Source organism: Suricata suricatta, chromosome 2, assembly GCF_006229205.1.
Source record: "Suricata suricatta isolate VVHF042 chromosome 2, meerkat_22Aug2017_6uvM2_HiC, whole genome shotgun sequence".
NCBI lineage: Eukaryota > Metazoa > Chordata > Mammalia > Carnivora > Herpestidae > Suricata > Suricata suricatta.
In genome coordinates, this window is record NC_043701.1 from 97,227,075 (window position 1) to 97,243,993 (window position 16,919).

At 39.2% G+C, this 16,919-nt stretch overlaps 1 protein-coding gene and 1 non-coding gene across 3 annotated transcripts in view; one reads left to right on the plus strand and one right to left on the minus strand.

Moving 5' to 3' along the window:
• Positions 1-7,334: 7,334 nt before the first annotated feature.
• The window catches only part of KLHL7 (kelch like family member 7), a 51,338-nt gene continuing 41,753 nt past the window's right edge, over positions 7,335-16,919 (plus strand). Inside the window, exon 1 of one of the 2 annotated variants that reach the window (XM_029929967.1) lies at positions 7,335-7,469. The gene's annotated coding sequence lies outside the window, so the exon portion shown is untranslated. Of the gene's footprint in view, positions 7,470-10,383; positions 10,493-16,919 lie in introns of those variants that run through there. The other variant, XM_029929974.1, reaches the window with a different exon arrangement.
• Positions 16,567-16,761, minus strand: LOC115286041. The gene has a single exon (XR_003905829.1). It is a non-coding gene; the product is annotated as a U2 spliceosomal RNA (small nuclear RNA).

Here is a 16,919-nt window from a genome sequence, read left to right on the forward strand (position 1 = left end):
TTATACCAATAAGCATAGAATAGTTACTTGGTTACCCTAAGCTTTATTTATAGAAAACAGGCGTCTAAGGAGGTGTGGGAATGTTTCTGTTTTGTAACTGTAGTCCTGTTTTTAAAGAAGACAAAAGCAGGGTGTGGGTATGAACAACTGCAAAACCTGGTTTGCTTATCTGGTGGTTTTGATGAGAATATGGACAACCGTACAGGAATTTCAGATGTGTATGAAGGTACTAGCTTCTGGTTTCTTGAAGCAAACTCCGACTGCTGGGATCTTGTCTTTGTTCATCAGCTCCTGGCATGGTGCATGAATGCGGTAGATCGTCTGTCTGAATGCCTTTAAATCTTTCCTGGCTTTTATGCCGAAGTCGGGGCGAATGTCTGAATTCAGGCTTCTGTGTGACTGACTTTCATGTATCTATTTTCACGGATACATTCGTGTTCCTTTCATGTAAACCTTTTTATATTTGCAACACCGGTGATTTCAAATTACCGGTGTGTGCTTGTAAAGGGTAGTTGAAGACAGTTCACCAGTGCTCAAATGTGTTTCCAGCAACCCTCCCACCCCCCTCTCCCCATTGAGGTGGTTTCGTCTTGGGACTCCAGCGTCAGAGAGCATTGCCTCATTCCTTATGTAGATAGGGTGCAACTGGTTTGCAGCATCAGATGTTTACTTGAGGAAGAGGGGATTGATTGTATGTTTAACTCCTTGGGTTCAAAAATGGAATTGTATCTAAAGATTTAGCTTAGACTATATTAACCTCTGTTTATTCACTGAAAAATCTGGATTCTGTTACTGAGTAGTAGGAAGGGAAAATAGATGCTAGAATAACCAGAGATCTCTACCAGCGGTTCACTGATCTAAATCTACCAGATTCTCTTTTTGTCAATGGCTTTCATGTTATTCAGGTATTCTTCAGAACTTTCACCAACTTCATGGAGTGCTGCATCTTTTGCAAGATACGCATTTCCCTTTGCAGTTGATGTACATTGTACTTGTATTGCTCTGTTTAACATTGTAACAGAGGAGAGACTCACCAAGGATGACTGACAAGGGCAGTTGATGGGATTGGCAGAAATGGAAAGTGGTCTGAGCCAGAGGAAGAATGTTCGAATGAGACCTAGTTTTATAACTGTTCTTGTTCTTTACTGAATATTTTTGTGTTGTGTGTGACCCTTTTTGCTTCCCCATATGACTTCATTACTTTGGGGATCCGGATAATGAGTGCTTAGATGACAAGGACCCCTCTGTACACACCCAGAAACATTACTGCAAGAACTTGAGAACACTGTAAAAATTCTGAATTCCAAATCCTGCTATACCATTAATTCGTTTTGTGATCTTAGATCTTGATTTAGGTCATCTCCTCTCTCTGTGACATAGCAGTCAATTCTATACCTAGTGGCCAAGAGGATTGTACAAAGCCACCAGCCTCAGCTTCTTATGGGGCCTTTCCCTTCATCATCTTTGCAGTCATTTCTAGCCTTTTGTTTTCAAGTAAACTTCCCAATGAAGTATAGAATTCACTAAAAGGATACAAATCATAAACATGCAGCTCACTGAGTTATTACAAACTAAACACACCATCAACAATGAGAAATAAAACATGAAGAGTACACCAGAGGTCCCCCTTTACACTTTTCTCAATCACTAGCCCCCCCCCCCACCAAAAGCAACCACTGTTGTAACTTCTCTCACCATAGATTTGTTTTTTCTGTTTTTGAACTCATATAAATGAAATCCTACAGTGTGTACTCTTGCATCTTGGCTTCATAAAGCTGATATTAGGTTTGTGAGATTTATTTTGTTGTTCTGTGTAGCTCTAGTACATACTCATTGTACTTAGTATTCCATTGTATGAATACACCACGATTTATCCATTCCATCCTTATGGACATTTGAGTTACTTCTAGTTTGGCACTATGAAGACTAGTACTACCTTGAACATTTTGTATATTTTGTACATGTCTTTCGATGTGCACGTCTGCATTTCTGTTGGGAAATACGTAACAGTGGAGCGGTGGAGTCATACGTTACACTACACTCAGCTTTAATAGACACTGTCCTATAGTTTCCAAAGCTGTGTCGGTTTATACTCATTCCAGCTGTGTATGAGAGAGGCTTTTGTTCACATCCTTACCAACACTTGGTGTTGTCTATCTTCATAACATTAGCCATTCTAGCGGGTGTATCGTAGCATCTTATCTAATTATGTTGAATATCTTTTTATTTCCCTGACTTTTTGTTTAGATTAATTTTATTACTGGATACACCAGAGAGGTGCTGTACAAAGGAGGGCTGGCTTGTAGTCACTACTGCTCCGAACCAGTTGCTGTCGCTCTTAATGTTAATGAAGCCTAGGAGACCTTTAACATTTGAGGATGTGTTTTGAGACCTTCTGGAGTACCACTGTAGTTTATAGTTCCCTCAAGTTAAGTGAATTAAAGCATAACTAGAATTTAAAAGCATATATTAAAGCCCCGTTGAGAATTACATGAGAGAACCAAAAACCTGATCTGAGGACTGAATGGCCAGCAGCTAACTGGGCTTATTTACCAACTAAAGTGATTCCACTTGTGTTCAGTCACCTCTTCAAGTAAATTACTATAAGTCATTGTCTTTAGGGTCTCTTGTGAATAGTCAATCTTCTGCATTAAATCTTCAGTTAGACACTTCTTGAGCATTTATTTTTTTACCAGCTTTGTCTCATTTAATTCTAACAACTCCCATTTACAACTCTTACCATTCAGCCTTCCTATTCTTAATTCTTTGCTGTCTTCTTTTGTCTTTCCAATTTAGGAGATAATCTCTCTTCACTCCCTTTCCAATGCCGCAGGCTTTCTTGACATTCCATCCTTTTTTTCACATCCTTCTGGCAAAAAGCATTGATGACTATTTACCTTTTTTGTGGTAGGCTTCCTAGCACAGAGGGAGAATATCCCATTACTGAACAGTCCTCTGCCAGCCAAGTCCTAATTTCAACAGAGCTGTTAGTACTGGTGATCAATCCTACTTTCCATTAATTTTAGTGTTTTTCTCTAACCTGAGTCCATTCTCTATATCCTCACTTTGAGTAGGTCATCCTCTTTTGACATCATGAATTAATAGAAAACATTAGTTTGGAACTATCTAGTTTTAACTTTCTACCACCAAGTCTATGAACCTATTTTGACCCCCCCCCCCCCTCCCACAGTGAACAAGCTGCCTCTTTTCCGTCTAAAGCCAGTGCTTTCACTTGGCCTTTGACTCCCTCAGTATTAGCCTGGTCAGAAATGTAACAGTGTTGGTTACTCCATCTCTGTTGAGCACCTTTAACTTCTTTTCTATTAGACTCTAGCCATCAGCCTTTAGTCATGTTTTAACTCTCTAGCTTTTAAACCAACCAAACCAATCTACCTATTTTTTTTAATGTTTTTTAATTTATTTTTGATACAGAGAGAGCCACAGCATGAGAGGGGGAGGGTCAGAGAGAGAGAGGGAGACACAGAACCGGAAGCAGGCTCCAGGCTCTGAGCTAGCTGTCAGCCCAGAGCCTGACGCGGGGCTCAAACCCACGAACGTGAGATCTGACCTGAGCCAAAGTCGGAGACTTAACCAACTGAGCCACCCAGGCGCCCCCAAGTCTACCTATTCTTAGTCGCAGTATTCCTCCGTAAATAATACGGTGTCTCTCCCTTCTTAAAACCAAAGGGTGGGTAAATTCATTGCCTTTTTTTGGCTCACTGTTGATTTATTCCCTTATCTCAAGTTTGGCTTTCTAATTCATCCATTCAGATAATAATTTTGGAGACCCACTGCATGCTAGGCATTTTGCTAGATTCTGTGGTTGCAGTGATGAGCAAAACCAGACAGTCCCTGTCTTCATGTGGGTTTAGTCTGGTTCAAGAGAGTGAGACATTAGTTAAGCAGTCACACATACACACAAATGTAAAATTGCAACAGTGGTAGGTATTATTAAAGAGAAGAACGTATTACACTAAGGACATATAATGAATAATTTGACCCTCAGGAAGATTTCCCCAAGAAACTGGTAAATGAACCGATAGCTGAAGGAAGAGTAAGGGCACGTTAAGGAAGAGCCTCTTAGGTAGGTGGCAACAAATGCAGAGGTTCTGAGTCAGAGACCTACTTACCATAGAATGGCAAGTGCAAGAGACTCATTAAAAGCCGTGTGACTGGAGCACAGAACCTAAGGGGGAGGATGGTGACCATGAAACTGGAGAAGTAGAGAACTGCCTGTGCATAGTCTCAAAAGTCATTAGGGGGGTTTGCCTTTATACTAAAACCCCTTCAGATGTGTGGTGTGTGTGTGTGTGTGTGTGTGTGTGTGTGTGTGTGTGTGTGAGAGACAGAGACAGAAAAGTAATCTGTGGGTATTTTTCTTTTGAAAAAGATGGTGCCTGATCTGTGGCAAATGAGAGAATTCTCAGAGTGGTTGTTGGAAGACCAAACAGGAAATTGTTCAGTAGCTCAGTGAGATGGTTCCTTGGACTAAGGTGGTGGCAGCAGTAGCAATGAGGAAAAGATGACATATTCAAGATTTAGGAGGTAAAATCAATAGGACTTGGTGATGATAACTTTCACATGTGGTTGTGATGACTAAATTAGATAACCAAATTTTTAAAAAGCATGACCTGATAATGAGTAAATTCTCAGTAAATGCTGGCTGTTTTCGTTGCAATTATGATACGGTGGTTGATTTGATGCTGAGGGATTTGATACAAGTTATCCGTTATGACCTCTAGGATTCTAGAGCATAACTAGATAGATGATGATATTAGTCACCAAGAGAGGAGATACTAGAAAGGAATCAAGGATTTGAGTGAAGGATTATAGGTTGTATTTTAGATATGTTCAGTTCACAATGCCCATGAGACATTAAGGTATATGATGAATTGATGGGTCTGAGAGTTGTGAATTAAAAGTGTAAATTTGTGGTGCACCTGGCTGGCTCAGGCAGTAGGTAGAGCAGTAGAGCACACAACTTTTGATTTCAGGATTGTGAGTTCAAGGCTTATTTTGGGAATAGAGTTTACTTAAAAACATTTTTTTTACAAGTGTAAATTTGTGATTATCTGCAGGTAGAAGATAACTTCTTTGTTGAAACAATGGAGAGTCAGGAGTCTAGGATAAAGAATAGAAAAGGAGCCTATAAAGCCCCCCCCCCCCAAAAAAAAAGGCCAGAAGAGTAAGGGGAAAGTGAGAATTTTCAGAATCTGGGAAGAAATTGTTTCAGAAGGAGAATGGCAGATTTTGAAGCCTTGACGAGAAGTCAAGATAGGATATAGCAACTCAGAGGAGTTGTTAACTGTAGTGTCTTGTTTTGATTGGAAGACAGATGGAGGTCAGATTACCATGAGTAGGATATGAGACCATTGAGACAATGTTTTTGGAGAAACTTGGCCCAGAAGGGAGTAAGAGTCCAAATGAAGGTTGTTTGGTTTTAGTGTTTAAACTGGGGAGATAGAAGTGTGCTTAAAAGCTTAAAAACTGGAAGGAAGAATTCATTTGAGATGTAGAGGTTGAATGTATATGAGACAGACTGTATAATTGATAGATGATTCCTGAGATAAGACCTAAACTAAAGGGAATTAATCTCTCATGGGAGGATAGGTTCTCTTTCGTCAGAGCGGGAAGGAGGAGAGGATGGAAGAAGTTTGGAATCAGAATAAAGGAGTTTCTGTCAGAGCCTTTCTCTCTAAAAAGTAGGAAATACGATCATCTGCTAAAATGAAGGAGGAAGAAGATGAAGTTAGAGGTTGAGGAAAGTAGTTTTTGTGAAGAGTAGAAATGGTATGATGGCTGGCAGTATTTTTGAAGTGGTTTTTTTGGGAGGGTTAATTATCATGGATTTGTAATTAATATTTGTCCTCAATCTGGCCTTCAAAGCCCTGTCTGATGTGATCTCATCCTATTTCAGTTAGATTTCATACCACTTTTCTCATAGTCATTTCGCTCCAGGCACTTTTCTTCCTTCAGAGCCTGAAATATACCAGTGCTTGTAACTCTCTTTCCCTCTTACTCATGCTTCAGTTCTTACCATAAATGCCACTTCCTCCCTGAATGCCCTACATTATGTCAAGGGCCTGTATTTTATATACTCTATTCCTTTACTTCACCCATTGATTATCTTTGTAAGTATATAAAGATAAACATTTTTTATTTTTATGTATGTTTTTGCTACCAGGGCAAAGTCCCTTGAGGGCAGGAACAGTATCTGTCTTATTCAGTGCTGTATTGCCAACATCTACCACATAGGTGCTCAAATGTTTGTTAAGTAAATAGTTGATGTCATTGGTATGGTTGATTACCTAGAGATTAAGGGCAAAGTAAGAAGAAAAGAGGACAGAGGATGAAACTCAAGGGGAGCATCAACATTTTAAAGGATAGGAAGAAAAGTGCATTGGAGATTAAGGTGTGGAAGGAAGAAAGACAGCAGGGAATAAAGTCATTGAAACCAAGATATAAGTTACAAAGAAATACCCTGGATTTGAAAACTGGTGCATTTAGCACATAAGTTTTAATAGAGTGATGGAGGAAGGAGCAGATTTTAGAGACAAAGGAGGGACAGAATGGTGAGTACATGGTGAGGGACCTACCCCCTCTGTGGCCCAGGCTTTCCAGGGTGAGATTAATGTTCTTTAAACTCCAGTAGTATATACCCAAATAATACAAAAATACTAATTCAAATACTAATACGTGCACCCTAATGTTTATAGTATCATTATCTACAATAGCCATACTATGGAAACAGCCCACATGTCCATTGACTGATGAGTGGATAACAACAACACACACACACACACGCACACACGCACTGTGAAACTTTATTCAGCTATAAAAAAGAAAGAAATCTTGCCATTTGCAACAACATGGATGGAGCTAGAGAGTATTATACAAAGCAAAGAAAGTCAGAGAAAGACAAATACCATATGATTTCGCTCATATGTGGAATTTAAGAAGCAAACAAGCATGGGAAAAAGAAAGGCCAACCAAGAAATAGACTCTTAACTGTGAGAGAACAAAGAGTACCAGAAGGAAGGTGGGTGGGTTAAATAAGTGAAGGGGATTAAAGAATGCACTCTTAGTGGTGAGCATCGGTGTTGTATGGAAGTGTAGAATCAGTTTGTATACCTGAAACTAATATTGTACTATATGTTATGTTAACTAACTGGAATTTAAGTAAAAACTTCAAAAAAATAAAATTTACTTCTCCAGTAGTATAAAGCACGTACTGCCATCATGACACTTAGATATGTGTGTTGAATAAATGAATACAGAAGCACATCTTAAGGGAGACATGATTGTGTTGAAATTCTCTTCTGGGGAGAAGAAACACTATCAGGATTTGGGAGCTGCAAGAACCATGCCAACCCCGGAGGCCTCTAGCCTTTTTCGAGGACACTGCCTTCATTGCACCTCAGCTCTGACTACTGCCAGTCTCTCAGAGTTTCAAATCCTGGAGAGAGAAGGTCTGATAAACTTAGTTTGTGTTGAGTATTAACCCTTTGAACCATTGATCTATGCTAAGGAGAACAAGGTCATGTAGCCCAAACATGATCTTGAAAGTTCGTTATTTTATGTACTTATTCTATGTACTCCATTTCTGCAGAACGAGAATTACAAGTTGGATAGCTACTCCAGTGGGCATCTATTACAAAGATTCATATCATTGAAATAGCTGGCATAGTATATATTTTAATACATAATATGGCATATAATTTAGTTACACTCTGTTGAACTGTCCAAAATGTGGTTGATTAATATTTAAGAGAGGGACTCTTAAGAATATGCCATCTATGCTAAATATCATAAATTCTATACTCAGTATCAGGTTAGCCTACTGGAAAATGGTGTGCCAGGATGAAATGAGTTCTTTTTTAGATCTTCTCTTTGAATTGCACTTAAATTGAATCACAATTTCATATTATATGGTAAGTTTTTATCATGAAAAATGATTTTAAAATGTCTTTGTATCTTCTATAAAATTTCTTTTAGTCTTTTGTCTTTAATCTCTCATTGCTATGGAAAACCATACTATAGTAGAAATAGCATGGGTTTTGGAATCAAACAGATCTGAATTTGTGTGACATTGGGCAAGTCACAGCTTCTTTAGCCTTTTATGTTTATATCTACACAATAATGTTCATAATATTATACTGACCTACCTTACTGATGTTGAGGATAGTGAGAGAATGTGATAACTCTTGATAAATTAATGTCAAATATTGCTGGTATTGTTATCACAATGAGTCTACTGGCATTCTTGGTTACCAGCAACAGAAATATGTTCTCTCTTAAGTCAAAATAATTTATTGTAAGAAGTTCAGAAGCTTATAGTATTGGCCACAGGCTGGAAGATGGGCAAGCATGGCAAACAAGTAGGGACCAGGCTTTCTCCGTTAGCTCGGCTTCAGAAACCCTGGGGTCCCTTACAGTGTGGGTGCAGTCTTGACTACCTGCTGCCACTGCCATAAAGACAATTTTTCCTCCATCTTTCTGTCATTTGCTCAAGATTCAGAATCCTGAAAGTTGGTATATAATTGGCTGGCCTTAGATTGTTTGCCAGGTTTTGGCTCTGGTAAGTGAATAATAGAAATAACTGACTTTTAGTTTCCATAATGAGAATCAGGCTCTGAGACTTGCCCCCTCACCAGGGTAGTTCATAATGAGGAATTTTTCTGGAAATGGGAGCTTAGGGTTCTGATAGGGAGTAAATTGGATACTAGGTTGCCAGAATCCACTAAGGTCTACTGTGGTCTATACCTTAAACTGTTTAAAAAAAATTTTTTTTAATGTTAATTTATTTTCGAGACAGTGCAAGTGGGGGAGGGGCAGAGAGAAAGAGGGAGACACAGCATCCAAAGCAGGCTCCAGACTCTGAGCTGTCAGCACAGAGCCTGAAACAGGGCTTGAACCCACGAACCGCAAGATCATGACCTGAGCCAAAGTCGGACGCTTAACCAGCTGAGCCACCCAGGCGCCCCTACCTTAAGTTGTTAAATACAAACATGTATGCACTTATTCTCATTCTTAAACTTTTTTTAAAAAGTCATCAATCTTTTTCACTTACCATATCTAACTTGAAGTTCAAGATTATTTGGTGATACCAATTTCTTCTATAGTCATTTCAAGATTCTTAGGCCTAAGTCTTAATAGATTTATTTGATTGTAGAGGGGAAAGTTTCACATAGTTAAAACTTACATAAGTAAAAGAGCAAAAGAGTGCCTGGATGGCTCAGTCAGTTAAGCATCTAGCTCCATTTTGGCTCTGGTCATGATCTCATAGTTCTTGAGTTCCTGTACACTGACAGACAAAGCCTGTTTGGGATTCTCTCTCCCTCTCCTTTGCATGTGCATGCCCTCTTTCTCTCTCTCTCAAATAAACATTATGAGCAAAGATGAAACTAAAAAGCAAGCCACATTCATTATTTATTTAATATTTTTATTATACATTGTATTCATGACTTCATCCTTCACTGCCTATTCCTATTTGTCTTTAGCCAACTCTTCAGGGTTCTTTTTCTTTTTTTTTTTTTTTTAATGTTTTTATTTATTTTTGAGAGAGAGAGAGAGAGAGAGAGAGAGAGCGAGCGAGCAAGCACGTGAGCAGGGGAGGGCCAGAGAGGGAGGGAGACATAGAATTTGAAGACAGGCTCTAGGCTCTGAGCTAGCTGTCAGCACAGAGCTTGATGGCAGGGCTCAAACCCATGAACTGTGAGATCATGACCTGAGCCGAAGTCAGACGGTCAACCAACTGAGCCACCCAGGCGCCCCTTCAAGGTTCTTTTTCTGATGGGTTGACCTAATCCTTTATTCCTAGGTATTGTAAATCTTTGGTCTTACCTTTAAAGTCACATTAGTCTTTCATTAATGCTTATTACTAGCTTTAGGAGTACCAGCATTGGGCAGGGATTTGATTTTATGGTATTTATAAGTTGATTAGTTAGTCTGTTGCTGTTTAATGGATGCTGGCAGAAGACATGGGACTCCTAGGTTAGAGACCAAAGACTTACAGCATAGCATCATGAGCATCCATTTGTATGTGTCAGTTCCCCTGCCCCACAAGGACTATGAGGGTGACCTGCTGGGGCCCAGATGGATATTATACACACAGTGGGTTTGTGTTGTAGCTCTGGAATGAACCCTGAGCTTAAGGAATCTGCCATTTTTATAGCAAACAGTACTTGCTTACATAAGCAATCCTGCTCCTTATCCTTGTGAGGGAGAGAGTATCTCATCCCTTACGGTTACTTGCTGCCAACATAATCCTGAGAAATGGTGACCCGGGGAAAAAGTGTCAAGGCCTTACATTTTTGGCATGTCTAGGAAAATATATAGGAATTCAAGAGACCTATAGAGGATTCTTTTCTCCCAACAGACAAAAGGTACCCAAGGGGATCCCCTGAGCTCCAGCTATCTTCTGTCCCATAAAGAAGAGCAACGTGGGTTCCCTGCACCCCCTTCATTGCCAGGTTCAGACACCTACCCAAAGGTAGTAATTTTTGTTCTTTTTACCCAGTGACAGGAGGAGCCCACAATAGCCAGGTCACAGTTTTAACTTTTCATTCTGTAGAAACATGATTCTATCACTTGGTTGAATCATTCTTCTTTTGGGTCCTCATATCTCTAAGCTAGCAGAACCCACCTCCAGAGACTGATTGCTGAGATCAGAAGCAAAATATTTGTGAGTGAATCATTACACATAAGAGTGAGGGGAGCATCTTCTATCCCTTGGTTGCCAGGCTAACTCTGGCTGTAGAGAAACCATTCTGTCTGTATAAATTATGTGAAATCACATCATTTGAAAATGGGTTCTATTGCTTAAAAAGTTTTAAAACCACTGTTATAAGGCTTTTCCCTGAAAGGAACAGACCTATATATATATTCTGTCTATTTGTATGTGGGGAGCAGAGGGCAAAGGGGCTGGGAAAGCATTTCTGACCTTCACTTTACTGAAAGAGGAAATGAAGTCTCTTGAACTCGTCTCTCTCTCCTACAAATTTTGCTCAATAAGAGAAGTTCTAATTAAAGCTAAAATTTAAGACATTGATGTTTTATTAATGGTAGGATTGCTCTTTTGAGACTTACATATTTTTCCTCCCAAATTTTTAAATTCTAGTTAGCTAACGTAGTGCAATATTGGTTTCAGGAGTAGAATTCACTGATTCATCACTTACATACAACACTCAGTGCTCATTATACCAAATGTCCTCCTTAATACCTGTCACCCATCTCGCCCATCCTCTTCCCACCCAGCTCCCTTCTTCATCCCTCCGTTCTCTATCTTTAAGGAGAATCATATACTTCTACTTAAGGTCTCTGTCTCTAAGGAGGACTGGTAAGGTATGTCTTGTGGACTCTGTAAGATGGGTTTGGACCCAGCTCTCCCCCACACCCCAGGACATATGAATATGCAAATTAAAAAATTATATTATTGGAGTATATGGGTGTGAGTAGGTGGGGATTACCAAGCACTCACTCATCTGTTTTATTTTGTCTCACTTGGCTATAAAACTTTATGTAAACTTCCTGAGTTGAGAATCTCAGAGGGCTAAATAGTAGTATTCAGGCACCAAAGCCCCATCCCAACTCCCAACCAAGTAGCTGTTAAGTTCTTATTTCCAAGTTTTTTTTTTTTAATTTGTGTTGTTTGTTTGTTTTTAACCTGCACAGGGAGCGGGTTTTTTTGTTTTTGTTGTTGTTGTTGTTGTTGTTGTTGTTTAATTATGTTGAGAGAGAGAGCACACACATGTTCATGAGCAGGAGAGGGGCAGAGAGAGAGGGGAAGAGAGAATCCCAAGCAGGCTCCGTGCTGATAGCATGAAGCCTGATATGGGGTTCAGTCTCATGAACCATGATATCATGACCTGAGCCAAAATTAAGAGTCAAATGCTAAACCAACTGAACTACCCAGGTGCCCCAGGAGTGTTTTGTTCTATGTTAAAGGCATCCTCTACCAATAACTTTTCTTCCATGTATCTTCTGCAGACCACCTTAGGAAGATTATTTAATTTTTTTACTCCAGGGGTGCCTGAATGGCTCAGTCAGTTAAGCGTCCAACTTTGGCTCAGGTCATGATCTTGAGTTTGAGCCCCACATCGGGCTCTGTGCTGACAGCTCGGAGGCTGGAGCCTGCTTTCAGATTCTGTCTTCCTCTCTCTCTGCCCCATTCATACTGTTTCTCTCTCTCAAAAATAAATATTTAAAAAATTTTTTTAAAAATCTTTAATCCAGAAAGCTTTTTAAATGGGCAGATAATCTATTAACTCCAGACCAGAAATTCACTTGCATTTCCCATCTAAAATTTTTCTCAGCCAAGATATCATTCATAGCTTTCCAGATTATCTGCAGTGAACCAAATGACAGCTTAAAGCACTCTAATTCCAAACTAGCAACATAAAATCCCCTAAATTTGAATGTCATGAGCCCACTCATTTTTTTTTTAACATTTATTTATTTTTGAGAGACTCAGAGAGACAGATTACAGGTGGGGGAGGGGCAGAGAGAGAAGATGACACAGAATCTGAAGCAGGCTTCAGGCTCTGAGCTGTCAGCACAGAGCCCGACTCGGACATGAACTCACAAACTGTGAGATCATGACCTGAGCTGAAGTTGGACACTTAAGCATCTTAGCCACCCAAGCGCCCCATGAACCCACTCATTATTAAATTCCCATGTCTGTGATCTCCCTGTGAGTTAAAACTAAGGGCAGTTCCAGATGTGTGCTCTCCCTGGTTTGTTATGCTGTGCAGTCTCTGCCAAAAGGCATTTGCTTAAGTGTTTGGGTAGGTTCTGGAACTTTGTTAAGCAGCTGCAGTCTGGGCTATCTTCCACTGGCTGTATTAAGTTAGTTTAGCACCTCTAAAGCTGAATTTTTCCAGTGTCAAGGTAGTTGGTGCAACATGTTTTCAGAATGTCAAAGGGTTCCAAGGACTCTTAAGATGAGTACAGCATCATCCCCATCCCCACAAACCTAAAAAGATATAAGCAAATCTCCCATCTCCCAACAATAGATGTTGACACCTTACTATACTGTCCTAACCCACATTGTTGTTCCCAAACAAAAACAACAGAAACATCAGTTTCTAAAGAACAGAAAATCTTCAAAGAAAACTTAAGGATATCTTGGCTTTTGGCTTGCAAAGTTTGCCAGTCTGTGTTGGCTGTCTATAAGTTATAGACTCTAAACTCAGCTAAGAGGAATCACTTATCAAGAGGCTAATAGGGACACTTTACCATATAGGGAAGGAATTTCATCTAAGCATAATAATGTTTGACTGGCATATGATACCTTGTACTTGGAGAAATTTGCCAAGGGGATTTGCCTAATTGCCAGGTCTTCTAGAATTTCTGTTTTTCTCCTTTGTCCGCACACTTAAAGCCTAGTTTTTATTTCTTTTTTGAACCTTGTGTTCCTGGTATCCCAATGCTGGAATAGTTGAGTTCTGTCCTTTGAGAGAGAGATGAACCACATTTATAGCAGGCAGTCGGGCAAAGCGCAGTTTGTGGCCTTGCATTCTCTACAGTTCGGATCCTCCTAGTTCTGCACGCTTGTGTCCCCATTATGAGTCTATCCTGCTGTGAAATTCCTTGTATCTACTAATCCTACCTCTTGAAGGGGTCTTTTTTCCTTTCCATTTTTCTCAGCTGGAGAATGGCCTTTGACTGATTCCTTGAAAGCCAATGGGAACCCACATAGCCTTTGCAGTGTGCTCCTCAGAACCTTTCCTTTCTTGTTATTTGAGTTTTCCAGACCTTGGGAACTCAGTAGTAGCAGATATATTCCTTTCTGTTACCTGTATGTGTCAAAATGGGCTGTGTCTCTGTTGTCCGTTTCTTCCAGGCATCCCCAGCTGAGTTGTTAGCCTGTTTAAGTTAACTTTTCCGTTCTGCATAGTGTAGAGCTAACATTGCTCAGATCAGAATACTTTCCTTTTTCTTTCCTTTTGACTTTTGAGCCCAATTGTTTGTTTTTGCTGCTTCTTCCTCTAGTGCCTTTAATAAAGACACTGTACCAGTGGAAACAAAGAGATCCATGTGTTCAGTATTGATTCATTACTTCCAACCTTCACCACCCTCAGCAAAGTAATTCCAGTGATGAACAAGTTTAACTTCAGGCTTGGATTATGGCTGGGTTATTTGACTTCATTTAATGTGACCTAGTACTCTCCCTTAGAGTCTTACTTCCACAGATTTCCCAGAGATATTCCACTATAGCTTGTAGCATTCATGTCTTCCCACACACACCACCTTGTAAATTATGTAATGGAGCAACTACTTTATTGCTGATCTTCCTTTTCCAAAATTTTACAGATCTATCTGCATTTAATGTAACCACATATTATAACTGTCCCAGTCTTTAAGGGCAATCCTGTAATTATGTTTTTGATTTCTTTAACTTTGAAAGAACTCTTAAAAATTTTCTAGATCCAGGCCTTTTCTAAGAGAACTGTTTTAGTCTACTCCTGAATTTTATTTCTCTTCCTCCATTATATCTCTTTGGTATGTATCACCTAAATTGAATAAGTAAAAGCAAAAATAACTCTTTTTCCTAGTCTCATCTTTTAAAGAGCAATTATACCAAACTGTATATACTTTCTCCTTCAAATCTGTTTGACCTGTCATGTCCTATGTTTCCATTAAGGAAGAAGTCCACTTTGCCCTCTATTAATCTGGTGTCTTTGTTTTTCTTTTACTTTCCCACTTGTCTTATTGTGATTGTGTGTGTTTAAATCCAGTGCTGTTTTTCTTACCTTTCTGAGCAAATGTGATTCTAAAGGTCTTTAATTTTTCTCTTAGGTTTTGAGTTTATTATAACTTTGTTGAGGCTCTTCTAATATCTCAATCCAAGAAGATTTACTCCCATATAATAAGGGCTCCATTTCCCTTCATCTTTTCAGTGATATAACTCCACCACCCAACTATAGTTGAATTTACAATCTACTCAGGGAGTTATACCCAGAGCCAACTTGAACTCACACTGGGTGGGACTAATTGCAGAACCTTATTGACAAGCTACCTAAACCCAATGGTTAGTCATTCCCTGGTCCTCTTCTTGGGATACGATGAAGAATAGAATTTGGGACAGCTGATTGCATGCCTTCTACTAATGCCAGCACACATTGTTAAAAGCTAAAACCTCATACAACGCTGTGGAGCTTACATGGAGCCTACTACCTTTTGCAGCCCTCCCAGGAAAACCTGTAAAGAGAGCAAAATGTCATTCTACCAACACTTCCCTGAAATGCTTATCTCTTTTGAAGTGAACCTTTCCTAACCAAAGGACACTTCCCACAGAAGTCCCTAAGATTTGCAGGCTCTAAAGCATTGCCAAAAGTTCTGCTTCTATCTATAGTGCTTTGCGTGTCTATGCATATGGATTTCAACAGCCTTTCTTCACTGTTGGTTCCAAACATTTGAGGTGAGTTATGTTCCACTTTGGGGCAAAATTATAGAAGAGAATGAACCAGAAGACCAGGCAGTATGTGGTCAATGACCTCCACCTTACTCTTGCTCATCTTATAGACACTCTTCCACAAGTGACAGTGGAGAAAAGGCCTGCACTTTGCTTCTCAGTACTTACTTTCCCCAGAGGAAGAGGATTATGAGAGAGAAATCTAATTTCCCCAAAATGGGTAACAGTTATACTAATACCATTTTTTTCAGTTATCCATTCTCTCATCACATTTTTTTGAATTAATAGACTTTGTTTTTTAGAGAAGTTTTAGGTTTACCAAAAACTTGAGCAGAGCAATTTCCATTTTCCCTCTTCCACTCTCCCCTACTGTTAACATCTTGCTAACACAAGTGTGATACATTTATTATAATTGATGAGCCAATATTGTTACATTATTATTAACCATGGTTTACATTAGGGTTTTTTCTTGGTATTGTACATTCTGTGCATGTTGGCAAATGTATAATGATGTGTATCCACTGTGAAAGTATCATACAAAATAGTTTCACTACCTTAAACATTGCCTGTGCTCAGCCTTCTTACCACATTTTTGAAATAGTATCTTTATCATATTTCAAATTCCTGCTTAATGTAGATCCCTCACATTTCTCAAGTTAATTTCTCAACATCTAATTATTTTTCTGCTATGATGGGCTGTTTTGGTTTTTTGTTTTTTCATTTTTGTTTCTTTATGGTTTACTGCTCACGTAGCTAATTGCTTTTTCATATTTATCATATCTGTGTGTAGCCATCTTTTCATTTAATTCTACAAGTGTTACGTTTATTTATCTTTATTTTATTACTGATTTTGTTACCAAAAAACCTAAGTTCGGCTACTTGTTGCTTGAAAAGCGAATATTCAAGAGAGGAATTTTGATTAGAAAGGAATATGAGCTTTATTCAGGAGGCTGGCCATCTGGGGAGAAGGCAGACTCTTGTTTAACAAGCAACTCTGATGTTTCTGCCTTGCCCAGAGTTTTAAAGGAAGTTTAGGGTAGGGCAGTTAATCAATAAAAGGAGAGCACAGTGGCACTTCTTGATTGTGAGTATTGGTGCCCCAGGGGCAGGTTGTAAAAGAGGGTTTCGTCCTGAGTCTTCCTAGGAAACAATGTATAACCTGTAGATAGACCGAGAAGGCTTAGTTAATCACAGGGGCTAAAAGTGCTTGCTAAAACTTAAAGACTACTAAGTTGGCCAGAGGGGCTGAGGCATCAGCTTCAATTTGGGTAAAATTTCCAAAATAATAATTGAACTGGAAAGAACAGATACTACACTTGATCTTAGCCAAAAGGCCGAGAAACGATCCAAAATAATAATTGAAAAAAGTAGTGATAACATATGTTTTTCTTAGATGAGAATTCCTCTTCTATGTCACCGTTAAACATGCTGTTTGCTCTTTTTTAAAATGTATTTCTGTTGTTGTTTATGTTTTTATTTATTATTGAGACAGAAACAGAGCACA